This window comes from Silurus meridionalis, chromosome 6 (assembly GCF_014805685.1).
Source record: "Silurus meridionalis isolate SWU-2019-XX chromosome 6, ASM1480568v1, whole genome shotgun sequence".
NCBI classification, from domain to species: domain Eukaryota; kingdom Metazoa; phylum Chordata; class Actinopteri; order Siluriformes; family Siluridae; genus Silurus; species Silurus meridionalis.
The window spans coordinates 6,756,318-6,771,054 of NC_060889.1; the positions used below are offsets into that span (position 1 = coordinate 6,756,318).

The 14,737-nt window shown below is 37.8% G+C and overlaps 1 long non-coding RNA gene across 1 annotated transcript; it reads right to left on the reverse strand.

Moving 5' to 3' along the window:
- Window positions 1–5,924: 5,924 nt before the first annotated feature.
- LOC124387856 lies at window positions 5,925–7,342 on the reverse strand. The gene is made up of 3 exons (XR_006926255.1): window positions 7,286–7,342; window positions 6,115–6,238; window positions 5,925–5,983 (listed from the first exon to the last, which is right to left on the reverse strand). It is a non-coding gene; the product is annotated as an uncharacterized LOC124387856 (long non-coding RNA).
- Between the last annotated feature and the right edge of the window lie 7,395 nt (window positions 7,343–14,737).

Consider the following 14,737-nt stretch of genomic DNA (forward strand, 5'->3'; position numbering starts at 1 on the left):
GGGCTCTCTCACTCTCCCTCTCATTGACATCATTCGTCTCTTCCCTCCTCTCACCCACTTGAATCTCTGCCCCCACCCCACTCGTGTTCTCTCTTTGCCTCATTGTACCGGTCTCTCTCCTCATGCAGCCCCTAGTGGGTGTTCTAGTAGGCGTTCCAGACTTCATCTTTTAAGAAAAAGAAGGAAAGAGCAAAAGAGAGAGGCACAGAAGCTAGAACGGGGCATCTTTCCTTTCTTCTCTCTTTCTTTCTCTCTCTCTCTCTCTTACTCATTCACTCACTCACTCTCATTGACCTATTGATTATCTGTCTCTCTGTCACTCTATCAGTGGCATCGTGGCATCATGGCAGTCAATGGCATCGCCTGTGGACCACGCCTTGGCCAATAGAGCGAACAAATTCAAACCAGGGACACCAATATCTTATTCCTGTTGCGTGGTTCGTTTATGTCATTAGGAACTGTATACTGTGTATTCATAGTAGATATAAGGCTGGTTCTGAAAAAATATTTTCTAATCATGGGCATGTGATGAAATAACACAATATTGCAAGGATTATTAGCTTTTTTTTTACACTGCTCAAGCTGTTTGTCTGCTATCAGTGGATGCATAATCAGGCTGCACTTTTTGGCAAACCATGCAGCAGAATGAATCATTTAACTGAAATGACTACCTTTATTACTGACTGTTTTTATATTAACAAATATTATTTGATGAATACAATGGTACCACGTTACTGATAACCTAGTGAACAATAATGAGAGAAACCACTCCTTGTGCTACTTACATTAGCAACCAATTTAATTTAAGAGTTATTGAATGATATTTACATTTACAAAGTAATAATAAGTAAATAATTCATTTAGCTAAGATCTACTGTACCTGTATGCAATGGGATATATCATCCTATAGTGATATACTTACTAACATTTTAAAGCTTATATTCCAATGTTCTAGAACACAGATTGGATAGTAGCACTATATATAGCATTAGTGTACAGTTGCTTATTGCACTGTAAGGCCATGAGTTTGTTGTTTTGGCCTCACAAGCAATGATGTAGTGTCTGCAATAGTGAGGTCTCTACCCTACTACCTCTACTGTAATTAATAATTAATCATACCTGTAGTCTTAACTCAGCAGAAAGCCAGCTGTGGAAACATCCGGAAAAAGGAAATAGGATTAAAACAGTAAGTAGCAAACAATCCATAATCAGCAATTTAGAAAGAAAAAAAAGAAGAAAGCAATTATTCACACCCCTATCTCTGTCTGTCTGCCTGTCTGTCTGTCTGTCTGCCTGTCTGTCTGTCTGTCTGTCTGTCTGTCTGTCTGTCTGTCTGTCTGTCTGTCTGTCTGTCTGTCTGTCTCTCTCTCTCTCTCTCTCTCACACACACACACACACACACACACCTATACTGGTTTTTATGTATTAGGTGGACTTTGCCTGGTAAACAAGTTGTACCATGGTTTAAAGGTACCCACCCTTCCCCTTGTGCTACAGTGATGCTACAAATGTCAAAAAATCTAATCAGCTCTGAGGAAAACAAATTTCACTTCAGAATTACTTTACACAAATTTAAACAATTTATATAAAGACCTGACATTATGGTTGTATATGAGGACCTGCTCGGAATGTCCCGCCTTCTGACAAAAATAGTGTTTGTAAGGACATACGGGCTTTATCAGGACATTGGTTTTAACAATACACAAACAAGACATCACACAGTATTGAAGGGACAGGCATGTTTTATTGGCCCTCTGACACACACAAACACAGACTTGACAGCATGGTGCACTATCAAGACATCAGTGACTTAAAAGAACAAGTCCTTTCCTTGTAGTTTTCGGGACTTCTTTTAGAGTTTTTAGTCTCTGCAAAATATTCATAAACAAACTAACCAAAAACCCATTATAAATGAAATTTGATAACCAAGATGTTTAGATATTTGAATGTTTAGTGCATAGTGAAATCTCCAAAATGCTCAGTGTTATATAAAGCTTGCAGAGAGCTAGATATACAAATGAATTACATAAAGACACTTAAACCAATTTAAAATGAGGAAAATTGTAAAGCTAATTACAATCCTAATAAATCCCACCCACGATCAGCTGCCATAATAAAGAGCTAGTGTTATTCAATCACTAGTCATAACGGTATAAGATCATAACGTTATGCCTGGTGTGTACATTTCTTGATGGGAACTCCAAAGCTTTTTCTACGTCGCTCTGGGAATGGGAGTTTGCTATTGCCATAAATGTAGATGGGACATCGAAGAACTCAATTGTATCAATGAGTGTATGCAAACATAACCACAGACAGTAAGTGAAAGAGGTATGATGGCAGAGGTTTGTTTAGGATTATAAATAGCAAATAAATGTGAATAATGTTACCTTTTGTAATATAAATTCTTATTGCTAATTAATATATTGAAAAAAGTGTCCTGAAAAATCCTGAAAAATCATAACCTAAAAAAATGCAACGCAAACCATTTTCCTCTTCTGGTGTCCGATTGCTTCACATCCCTGTAAAAAAGAAATCATCATTGAGTACATTAGCAGTGTGGACTGACATATTATGGCGCATATTAAACATGGTTAGAACAAGTTAGAAAACCTACTGATCTGTGCTGGTGTCTTCAGGGAAGCATCCAAATTCGCAGCATCAGCCCCACTCTCAGAGTCACTTCCATCACTAGCATCAATGTTGAGTTTATCTTAAAAGCAGATGCAAAATTAATACTACTGTATGTTTCGTTTGTAACTAAAAGCTCATCGATTTGAATAATCATAACATTAAAGATTTTCACCAATTTATCTTGATGCCTTAATACTAGCCTAATTCTACACAGGACATATCAAGGACTCATAATTTTACAATTTAAATGCATACCTTTAATTTCAAAGCTGAGGTGATAAAATAGCAAGGTTTTTGTATATTCTACTGAACAGTAATATGATATACAAATTATCAATATAAACCTTTGTCATATTTTCTTTTTGTTCAAGAACTGTTTTTGTTATTGTAAGATACTGTTCAGTACATATTTAAAAACATAACCAAAACAAATACTCAGTTTATAATTATTTAACAGAATTTCTTATGACAAAAATAATGTCTATCAGGCAACCTTACTTTTTTTGTCTTTTCACAAAGTTCTTTTGAATCCTGTTTCTTAGGCTTAGATTGGCCCTTTACAATGGTAATCTAAAATAGACAAAACTAAATGCTTTTATATGGACCTGTCCAGGGATATTTTAATGGCTATTACCTCCCTTTAGGCTGGACACAAACCAATTAGATTCTCAAAGCATTTTTGATTTTAAACATACATTTAGCTTCACTAACGTTTCAAATTTACGCATTCCACTGACTATCTAATGTACAGACAGCAGTAAAATATTGGAGTTATTCCAAAAATCAGACAATGTAAGCCTGGCTGTAGCATCTTCTTAACCAGGTTAACACATTTGGACTATCATTTGGACATAATTAACAATATATAAATATTTTTTTACTTTTCATAATCTTTTGGCTCTCTATTGATTTGCACCCATATAATTGACACCCAGCAATATAATAATACGCATGATGCATTAACTATAATCTATTTGGGTCACTTTTGTTCTCATGATATACAATCACCCAGGTCACATCTGCTATGTGGTGCTTCTGTAACAAACCCTTACCTCTGAGGGATAAGGAAGTACAATAGTCAGTAAGTCTACATCTATAAGATGCAAATTTAAGAGAAATTAATTTAATAAAGTTAATGGTGCTCATAAAATAACTTTATAGTGAAGTCCTCGAGACCAGGTTTCTGTCAGACACTATACACACAGCTGATGATGTACATTGACTATCACATTACTACAAGGTACAACAAATCTGCTATGTGGCGCTTCTGTAACAAACCCTTACCTCTGAGGGATAAGGAAGTACAATAGTCAGTAAGTCTACATCTATAAGATGCAAATTTAAGAGAAATTAATTTAATAAAGTTAATGGTGCTCATAAAATAACTTTATAAAGTGAAGTCCCTCGAGACCAGGTTTCTGTCAGACACTATACACACAGCTGCTTATGTACATTGACAACGTCCCCATATACCCAGTGTACTGCTAAACCATGTCTGTTCCATATACACTCAGATAAACACTAAACATGTACATCACTAAAGCCCTGATATACCATGTATTTGTCAAACACACGGACACACTAATACTCCTTTGGTAGAGGACTCTTACATGATGGTCTATGCATGTCCTTATTAGACACAGTGTTCTCATAAAACAGGTCTCAGCCATACACACTACATACACACAGACTAACTCAATCCTAACCCCAGCACCTAAAACTGCACACAAAATCTCAGTCATTTTGATCTCAAGACATGGTTCACAGATAGTGTTCACCCATCCAGTCAATCTCTCCCAGTGACTAAGAGAGACAATACGTACTGATAAAAACATACTAAAACAATGCAAAGTACCTGCAACATTTTGGGAATAAATAATCAGAATATGATTTTTATAAATTACCTTTTCTCACTCTTCTCCTGGATCAGCAGCCTCCAACTCATCTACTGCAGTAACCTCTAATGTTTTCAGCTACATTCTAAAAACAGAAACAAGAGATCTTTCTCACATTTGTTATAAACATTAAGTAGCCCTAGAATGTATTTGATACTTAAGTCACATTTTAATGCAATTAATTTTACTGCATTAGCAACCATATCAAACCAAGACATTAATTTCAAAAGATACATAAAACTAAGTTTTACACAAAACATTTAATTTAAAACAGATTGGTATGTTTAGAAATATTTAAAAAAAGCATTTGGATCACCAGCAATTGTATTATTAACAATCGCAAACAAGGTCTTAGTATTTAGTCCGACATACTAGGTTTTGCAGAACTGCTAGTTCTACAAATGACTATGCATAAAACTGTTTCTGTGAAAATTCCGGTAGTTTCCACCAAGATTGAATCAACAAATATTCCTTTTATTTTTATTAGAGCAACAACAATCTGCCACTTCCTTTACTATTGCATTTTACAGATACTCTATAAGGTCTATGTCAGGCTTTTGGGGTGATTTTATGCACTGTATATACAGTACATTAGCAAAGCACACTGTATATATGGTATATTATTTACACCCAGCAAGAACATTGCTGCCTTAACTATACTATAATATTTGGGTCACTTTTGTTCTCATGATATACAATCACCCAGGTCACATCTGCTATTTGGTGCTTCTGTAACAAACCCTTACCTCTGAGGGATAAGGAAGTACAATAGTCAGTAAGTCTACATCTATAAGATGCAAATTTAAGAGAAATTAATTTAATAAAGTTAATGGTGCTCATACAATAACTTTATAGTGAAGTCCTCGAGACCAGGTTTCTGTCAGACACTATACACACAGCTGCTGATGTACATTGACTATCACATTACTACAAGGTACAACAAATCTGCTATGTGGTGCTTCTGTAACAAACCCTTACCTCTGAGGGATGAGGAAGTACAATAGTCAGTAAGTCTACATCTATAAGATGCAAATTTAAGAGAAATTAATTTAATAAAGTATATGGTGCTTATACAATAACTTTATAAAGTGAAGTCCCTCGAGACCAGGTTTCTGTCAGACACTATACACACAGCTGCTTATGTACATTGACTATCACATTACAACAACGTCCCCATATACCCAGTGTACTGCTAAACCATGTCTGTTACATACACACGCCAATAAACACAAAACACATGTAAATCACTAAAGCCCTGATATACAATGAAACAGGTCTCAGGCATACACACTACATACAGATTTATAAAATATAATAAGAGCTCAATATAATTTCACAACTGTAAAAAAAAATATATATTACCTGTTTACTGTGTTCGATGATTGCCAGAGTGTCTGCTGTTGCGAGGTTAAAGAGGTCTCCCTCATCAAAAGGGACTGAACTGAATACTCCACACTCTGAATAAGAAAAAATGAAATATTAATCCAGTCGTGAACTTCACACCAGTTTTATCCTAATGCCCTGTCTGTTAATGAAAGCAGTCTAGGTCAAAAGGAACATAGGATGGCATGTGTGAATGGACCCTTACCTTTATCTGAATTTATATATTTCCAGGTTTGTCTTTCCCAGCAGATGTGTAATACTCCGCCTCCTGCTTTGATGTTCTTTTCTCCTTCTGCGCTTCATCTCAGCCATGTTAAAATGATGCTGTTCTTCCCCACAGAAATGAGTGTTTATTTAAGTTGAAACCTTAAATTGTTAATATAAGTGGTGTTTATGTAAAACATGTCCAGTGATAGAGCATGGGACAATGCTGAGGAGAGCTGGGATTTAAACTCTCCATCACACTGACACTCAAAGATATCAGACTTCTGATGTGTTCATTCTGCTTTACTTCTGACTACAGTATTACTGAGTTATGAGTGAAGAGTATCAGGGGTTATTTACACCCTCACAGTGATACAGCAGTGTTTACACACTGTACCATCATCTCTCTCACACTCAGACCCTCACCACCGCTCCAAACTCAGCCATGTAACTCCCGCGCCGCACGCACTCAGCTGTTTCCGGTCGCACGCGCTAACCGGAAGTGATGTTCTAGTGACATTAAATAGCATACAGCCTTATAATAAACAAAATAATAACAATTAAAAGCAGTTCTGAGTAGTTTGTAAGCAGTCCGGGTGCTGTGTGTACAACAGCTCACCTTACAACACTGCACGCGCTAACCGGAAGTGATGTTCTAGCGACATTAAATAGCATACAGCCTTATAATAAATAAAATAATTAAAAGCAGTTCTGAGTAGTTTATAAGCAGTCCGGGTGCTGTATGCCCAGCAGCTCACCTTACAACACTGCACGCGCTCTGTGGCCGGAGCGAACGCGTTTAAAGAGCCGCGAGGATGCGCGCGGCTATCAGCTAGCGGCTATCAGCACTGACTATTATTAGCTAGCATCCATGCTAACATACAGACATTTCCTTCATTTTAATTCGGCCAAACGCACTAAACCCAAATTTATACAGTGCGCATTCGGTACAAGATTTATCAGTAATTAGTTATTCAACTCAGGCTTTAAAACTAACCATTGATAATGTTGCTAACTAGCCAGCTTTAATTTATGCATTCTTAAGGCTAAATTCACCCCAATCTCCAGACTCCAATGAAATATTTCTTACAACATTAATTTACAACAAGGAACCGAGCTCTTGGAATATATCAATAGTCTACTCATTAAGTTTATGAACTTTATAATCATACCTGGCTTTTAAAGGGCTGGATAATGGCTGTTCAATGTGTTGGCAAACCGAGTCTAATGAAACTCCGCCCTTAAAAGGAACACGTAGGATAATTGACGTAGGTCTCAGCCAATCACAGAACGAAAAATGGCAATCAGCGCTAGCCAATCAGAAGGCTCAAATTTTCACACATGTGTGAACGGATTGCAGTACCGGCTCCGGGCTACAGGGGCGCACTACGAAATTCCAAAGTTACACTGTGTTAAGTCAGTTTCGGGTGTTTGTGGTATAAATGGACATGGACTGAAATTTTGAATTTCAGCTTCTCTAGTATAGATATATATAGCCACAGTGCGGGAATTATGAGGACACCTGTCCTGTCCCCATAATCCCAAATGTCCCCATAATGTCGGTACGTAATCAGGTCAAATGTCCACATAAACCACAAAAACCAACACACACACACACACACACACACACACACACACACACACAGCTACCTTGTCAGTGTCACTGCTGTGCTGAAAATGCTCCACCATCTAATAATAACTGATCAGATTTGGGCCCACAGTCATTTTTTTCTAAGTGTAACAGATGGGCTACAATTAAACTCCCAGAAGGTTTTTTATTTTTTAAATTGTATCTTTTTTATTACTCTCTTGTGTAAAAATTCATATTTTTACACAACTGTACAAAATTCTGCATAAACACCAGAGAAGAATATTCATTTTTCCATATGCATAAAGAATGCACAAAATGCTCTTTATCGTGCAATTATGAACACTGGACCTTAATGAAAACTGCAGTTTAAAGTGGCAATGAATTATTGATTATTCTTAGCTGTTAGAACTATAAATAATTAACATAAATAATGTTTAACTAAATACTGTATTCTTAGACTATGTATAGTACATCTACAATTTAGTACATCACACACACACACACACACACACATATATATATATATATATATATATATATATATATATATATATATATATATATATATATATATATAGGTTCCCTGGTGATCTAGTGGTTAGGATTCGGCGCTCTCGCGGCCTGGGTTTGATTCCCGGTCAGGGAACCAAACACAGCCATTAAGGTTGCACAAGCCAGTGCACTCTTAGTGCTGGTCCCAAGCAAAAATGGGGAGCCTGGATAAATGGGGAGGGTTGGGTTAGTAAGGGCATACACTTTAATGACATTTTATTTGAATAGTGGTTTTAATGAATAATGATTGAACAATCTAATGCACTGGGTTAAGACAAGTCATGGCCTACTTTTGGTATAGCACAGGCAGAGAGGTTTTATTTTAATGAAACAGTTACAGTTAGAGCATTTGGCAGATGCTCTTATTCTGAGCAACTTTATAACAACAATTAAGGTTAAGGGTCTTTTTAAAGGGCATTGGGAATGGTGAAATTTAAACTCGATCTCAAACCCACATGTTCTCAGAGTGCACCAAACCAAAAGAATTGGCCTTTCGTTTTCCAGCAATTTCATAGAGGACTGTATAATCACTATGCACATTCCATGGCAAAAAATTTTAACCAGAGCCTTTGATTCTTTTAATTTCATATCCTCCTTTGGCTCCTATACCAATAATATGCTGATAACTCACAACCTTTTTTCTCTTCCCCCTCAGGTCTCGACTTTGATCTGAGCGTGTCTCATGGACATCCCATGGTGGATGGCAGCTCATTTACTTATCCCAGTAACATTGAACAGTCATATACCTCTAGAGGTACATCCCTATGTGAACGTCTTTATTTTGCTGACAATATTTTTGATAACACTATTTGACATATCTAACTATGGACAACCAGCAGTTTGTGTCTGCAGTTTTGTTGCAAATCTGATGCAAAACTGGTTTAGAAAATCAGAAGGATCCAGTTGCTGCTTTTCCTCCACTTGTTTCTTATAGCTGTCTAAAGACTGAACATCTGACTCTTAATAAAACAGTTTAAGCAAGCACTAAATCAACAACTACTAAATATACTTGGGTTTTTCAAAAACTTGTAATTTTATGCAGTAGTAATGAGTATTTTAAGCAATGCCAATAACTGTACCTATAAACAAAAGTCTCAAATATTGCAATTGTTATATTTAGTTGGTAAGCATAAATATATACATATCCCTCTTTACCCACGACTGCAATCCTGCATATGGTTCCAACATCATCATCAAGTTTGGCTGCATGGTGCACTGACAAAAACCTGCTGCTCAACACCAAGAAGACCAAGAAGAGAAGGAGCTCATCGTAGACTTCAGGAAGGAAAGGTGGCACGCGTGCACAACCACACACACACACACACACACACACACACACACACACACACACCATCCATATAAAAGGAATGGTGGTTGACAGTGTCACCAGCTTAAAATTCCTGGGTATCCACATCTCCGAGGACCTCTTCTGGACAAAAAACAGCTCCAATCTGATCAAGAAGGCTCAACAGCACCTCTTTTTCCTGAGGGCCCTAAAAAATAACTATCTTTCTTTAGACATCTTTCAGAACTTCTACCATTGCACCTTTGAGAGCATCTTGACCAGCTGTATTACAGTCTGGCATGGAAACTTCTCTGTGTCAGACCAGAAAGCACTGCAGAGGGTAATGAGAACTGCAGAACACATTGTGGGAACTTCACTCCCAAAGACTGTTGATATTTACAGGAAATGTTGTTTTAGGAAAGCTAACAGCATCATAAAGGACTTCTCTCACCCTGCATATAAACTATTTGCCCTCCTTCCCTCTGGAAGGTTCTATAGGAGCCTCTGGACCAAGAAAAGCAGGTCCAGGAACAGCTTTTTCCCCACAACTGTTTCCAAACTAAACTCTGCACCCAAGTATCACCACCTACCCCCCACCCTTCCTTGCCACACACACACACACACACACACACACACACACACACAGTAAACTGAATTCTATACACTGCATCACCTTACTCTAGGTTGGACTGCTCATAATACACTTTACGCACACAGTAATACTCAACATTGCACTATAATAACTGCATATGTTACTGTATATAATAGCCATATTTTTGCGCTCTCCATATCATTTTGCACGTGTATAACCATTATAACAATGTGTATAATATCTGCTTTATTGTATATAATTACCTCTCCATGTACTGTTTATGTATATTTGAATTGCTCATTTCATATTGTTCATTCATCTGGCCTCTGATCAGAGTTTTGTCTCTGAACTTGTTTTGCTTGACCTTAGTGCAGCTTTTGACACCATTGATCACTCTATACTGTTTGCCAGACTTGAGAACATTGTTGGAGTAAAGGGAACGGCTCTCTCTTGGCTCAGGTCTTATTTGACTGATCACTATCAGTTTGTTGATGTAAATGGTGAGTTCTCCACACTCTGAAGTAAAGATTGGTGTTCTGCAAGGATCTGTCTTAGGCCCACTGCTTTTCTGTTAATATATGTTGCCTCTGGGTGAAATTATACATAAATATGGTATTCGCTTCCATTTCTATGCTGATGATACACAGCTGTATATTTCAGCAAAGCCAAATGAAAGAGATCAGCTTAACAATGTTGAGGAGTGTGTAAAGGACATTAGACAGTGGATGCTTTATAACTTCCTTCTGCATAACTCAGATAAGACGGAAGTACTTTTACTAGGACCTATGCAGCTAGAAGCAAACTTTCCGATTAAGTAGCATCTCTGGATGGTGTTTCTGTCTCAGTGTGTACAGGGGTCAAAAAACATGGTGTGGACCCTAGTCTTTCCTTTGTGGCTCACGTGAATAATATTACCAGGATCACCTTCTTTTACCTTAAAAATATCGCTAAAATTTGAAATATGTTGCTACAGAATGCAGAAAAACTAGTTCATGCTTTTGTTACATCTAGATTAGACTACTGTAATGCTTTACTGTCTGGTTGTATGAGTAAGTGAATAAATAAGCTTTAGTTAGTTCAGAATGCAGCAGCAAAAGTCCCCACTAGATCCAGAAAATATGACCACATCACCCCTGTTTTAATCAGTCTACACTGGCTCAAAATTCATTCTCGCATTGATTATAAAATGCTACTACTGACGTATAAAGCACTTAACAGTCTCGCACCGCAGCATCTGAGTGAAATTTTGTACCAATATGATCCTCCACGCCTACTTAGATCAAAAGGGGCAGGCTATTTGTTGGTACCTCAAATAATGAAGACTACATCAGGGGGCAGATCATTCTCTTATAAAGCCCCACAGTTATGGAACAGCCTTCCAATCAGTGTTTGGGACTCAGACACAGTCTCAGTGTTCAAGTCAAGGCTGAAAATGTATTTATTTAGTAAAGTCTTTTGTCAGTAGATTTGTCCTAGATAAAGGAGCAGATCTAAAGGGATCATGGATATAGAGTGCTTGGTGAAATGGGATATTTGTATGCTGTCGTCCCCTCACTCTCACACGTTCACTAAGGTTTGTTGACGGTGGTGTGGTGGGTCTTTTCTTATCCCAGAGATTCCTCATGGCTGTGTTACCTTCTGGTCCTTTTAGTTATGCTGCCATAGCGAGTCTTGCCGGAGTCCAAACTGCACAGTGGCCTTAACTTTTATACAACAATAAGGACACATAATAATCCATATCCTTCTCTTCCTGTCACCCCACTCTCTCTCTCTCTCTCTCTCTCTCTCTCTCTCTCTCTCTCTCTTTCTCTCTGTCGAGTTAAACATGCTCCTGAGGTGACCGCTGTTCCTGCCCTTTTTTCCTCCGCGGATCTTCACACTTTGTCCAGGCCTCCCCGCTGGATAGTGTCCTCTTCGTTTGGAGGCCACTTTGTGTAGCTGGGGACGGTTTCTCTTCAATGCCTTGGGTGGATCCATGAAATTACAGAGTAAAAACAAAAGTTTTGAGGATGGATTTGGACTGTAGTTAATGTCAACAGTCTGCTACACTGACTCAGGACTACAGTTTCTGATCACATCACTGTACCCCGCAACATCGTATATCTGCAATGAATGGAAATTAGGTGCAACGCAGATGAGGACGGGTTCCCTCTTGAGTCTGGTTCCTTTCAAGGTTTCTTCCTTATGCCATCTCGGGGAGTTTTTTTCTTGTCACAGTCGCCACTGGCTCGCTCATCAGGGACAAACTTACACTTATAAAGAACATATTCATTTTTATCATCACATTATCTGTGTAAAGCTGCTTTGAGACCATGTTCATTGTTAAAAGTGCTATACAAATAAAATGAATTAAATTGAATTGAAACTGTCATTATTGATATGCATCATATATCATAGTTTTACCAACCTGTACATATGTAAATATTTTACACTGCTACCAATGCACTCCTGGTTAGATGCTAACTGCATTTCATTGCCTTGTACCGTAACTTGTGCAATGAGAAAAAGTTTAATCTAATCTAATAAACTTTATTAAAGATATTGATGAATACACATATTTACATGAACTTAGTACTTTAATTAATGTTCTGTGCACATTTGCATCTGCAGCTGAAATGAAACAGACCTGGATGAGATCAATATACTAGGTGGGAGTTTTACACTGCTGTTATTTCTTTGTTTAATTTTTACAGGATATCTAATGTGTGCAAACAATTCTACAGTCATGTTGCTAAGCAAAAACATTATCCAACAAACACCACCTATGAATCTGGTGAATTACCCCTACTCCAGTAAATGTTGCCAAACACAAAAGTGTATTGAGAATGCAGCCTGCAGCCAATGAAAACAATTTGATAAAGAAGAAACACTATTTTTGATGCAGGTCTGCCAGTGTCAATAATCTATTTGCATCCACAAATATACTAAATACAATTTTTCTAGAAAGAGCTGAGTTACAGCGAATAATGGTGTATAAATACTTATGATTAGAATAACATTAATATATTACCATATCTATCATATAATCCACAGAGCAGGAAGTTAAAATGTTCCCCAACTGGTTCATAGGAGGCAAAAAATTATTACAATGGAGTGGTAGCTCAGTGGTGAAGGCACTGGGTTACTGATCGGACGGTTGGGGATGGAGCAAGGCCCTCAACCCTCTGTGCTCCAAAAGCCTCAGCTTCTAAGCCAGCTGGGATATGCGAAGAACGAATTTCACTGTGCTGTAATGTATATGTAAGAAATAAAGGCTATTCTATTCTTCTAACCTGCTTGCAGCCTCAAATAATTGCAGCAAACAATAACAGTTTATAAAACCATAAATGGTACTTAATGTATTATAAAAAACAGTCTTGATACTTATTTAGTTTAGTCGCTATTTTTTCATACTTATAATAATGATAAATATTTTTATTATTTATTTCTTAAATTAAGACTAGAAAGTTATTTATTGGTTTTATTTTATTTGCCTCCTGGACTGGCTCCAAGAACGGCAAAGCAACGTGCCCTCGGAACCACACGGAGGTTCGCGGCCCCTCTGAGGTCAGAGGCCCCCTTACCAAACAGGGGATCTCAGTCCCCATTTCTTCGAGCCGTTCCGGATCATCAGGCAGATCAATAACGTGGCCTATCGGCTCGACCTGCCTCCTCAGTACTGCATCCATCCAACCTTCCATGTGTCTCTCCTAAAGTCCTTTACACCCCCTACCCCCGAGCAACCTGTAGTCGCGGAAGATTCGCCACTGCCGGAAATGCTGGACCAGTCATCGGTGTACTCTGTCCGGGAAGTTCTAAACTCACAACGTGGGGGTAAAACCCTGGAATACCTTGTGGACTGGAATACCTCACTCACCGTCCGATCTACGGTTTATTCTGGCGATCATCCCTGGACTACCTGTGTTTTGGAATATACCCGTTTTCCTTTACATGCTGCTACCTAGCTTCTGTTTGTTTCCCAAGACTAATAAACGTCCTATTCATATTCTGGTTTTTGACTGTGTCTGCAAAGTATGCTTTCATCTTGCAGCATTTTGAAACAACAAAAATATCTAAAACATAAAAAAAACTAATGGTGACACTCAAAAATGTTAGATGTGTTACATGTGTTATTTTTATGCATGTTTATTTTTTAAATATAATGAGTAGCACAGAAGTACTACAGGATCAGGTTTGGGAAGTGGTACATTAATACATAGGCTCTTATATGGTGTGGTACTTTTCATCATTTATCAGGCTGGCCATTAGCCTAAGATCTTTCTCATTAACAAACCATTTCTGTTAAAAAAAAATACCATCAATGATTTAGTACCCATCTGGCACCCATCTAGCACCAACAACCATGGAAATGTCAAAACTGCTGAGATTTTATTTCCCACATCCTGATGTTTGGTGCGAACATTAACCAAAGATCTTGACCTGTATCTGCATGATTTTTGCATCCGCTTTGTGTCGCTCCTTGTTTCATTTGATAATTGAATAAGTGTACAGGTGTGGCCAGAAGTGTATTTCTGGGGAAAGCTGAATTTGCTCTATAAGGATAATAGACATAATTAGAATTGTACATCCTATAGCCCTTTTGAAAAGGTCAGTGTATACAGCAT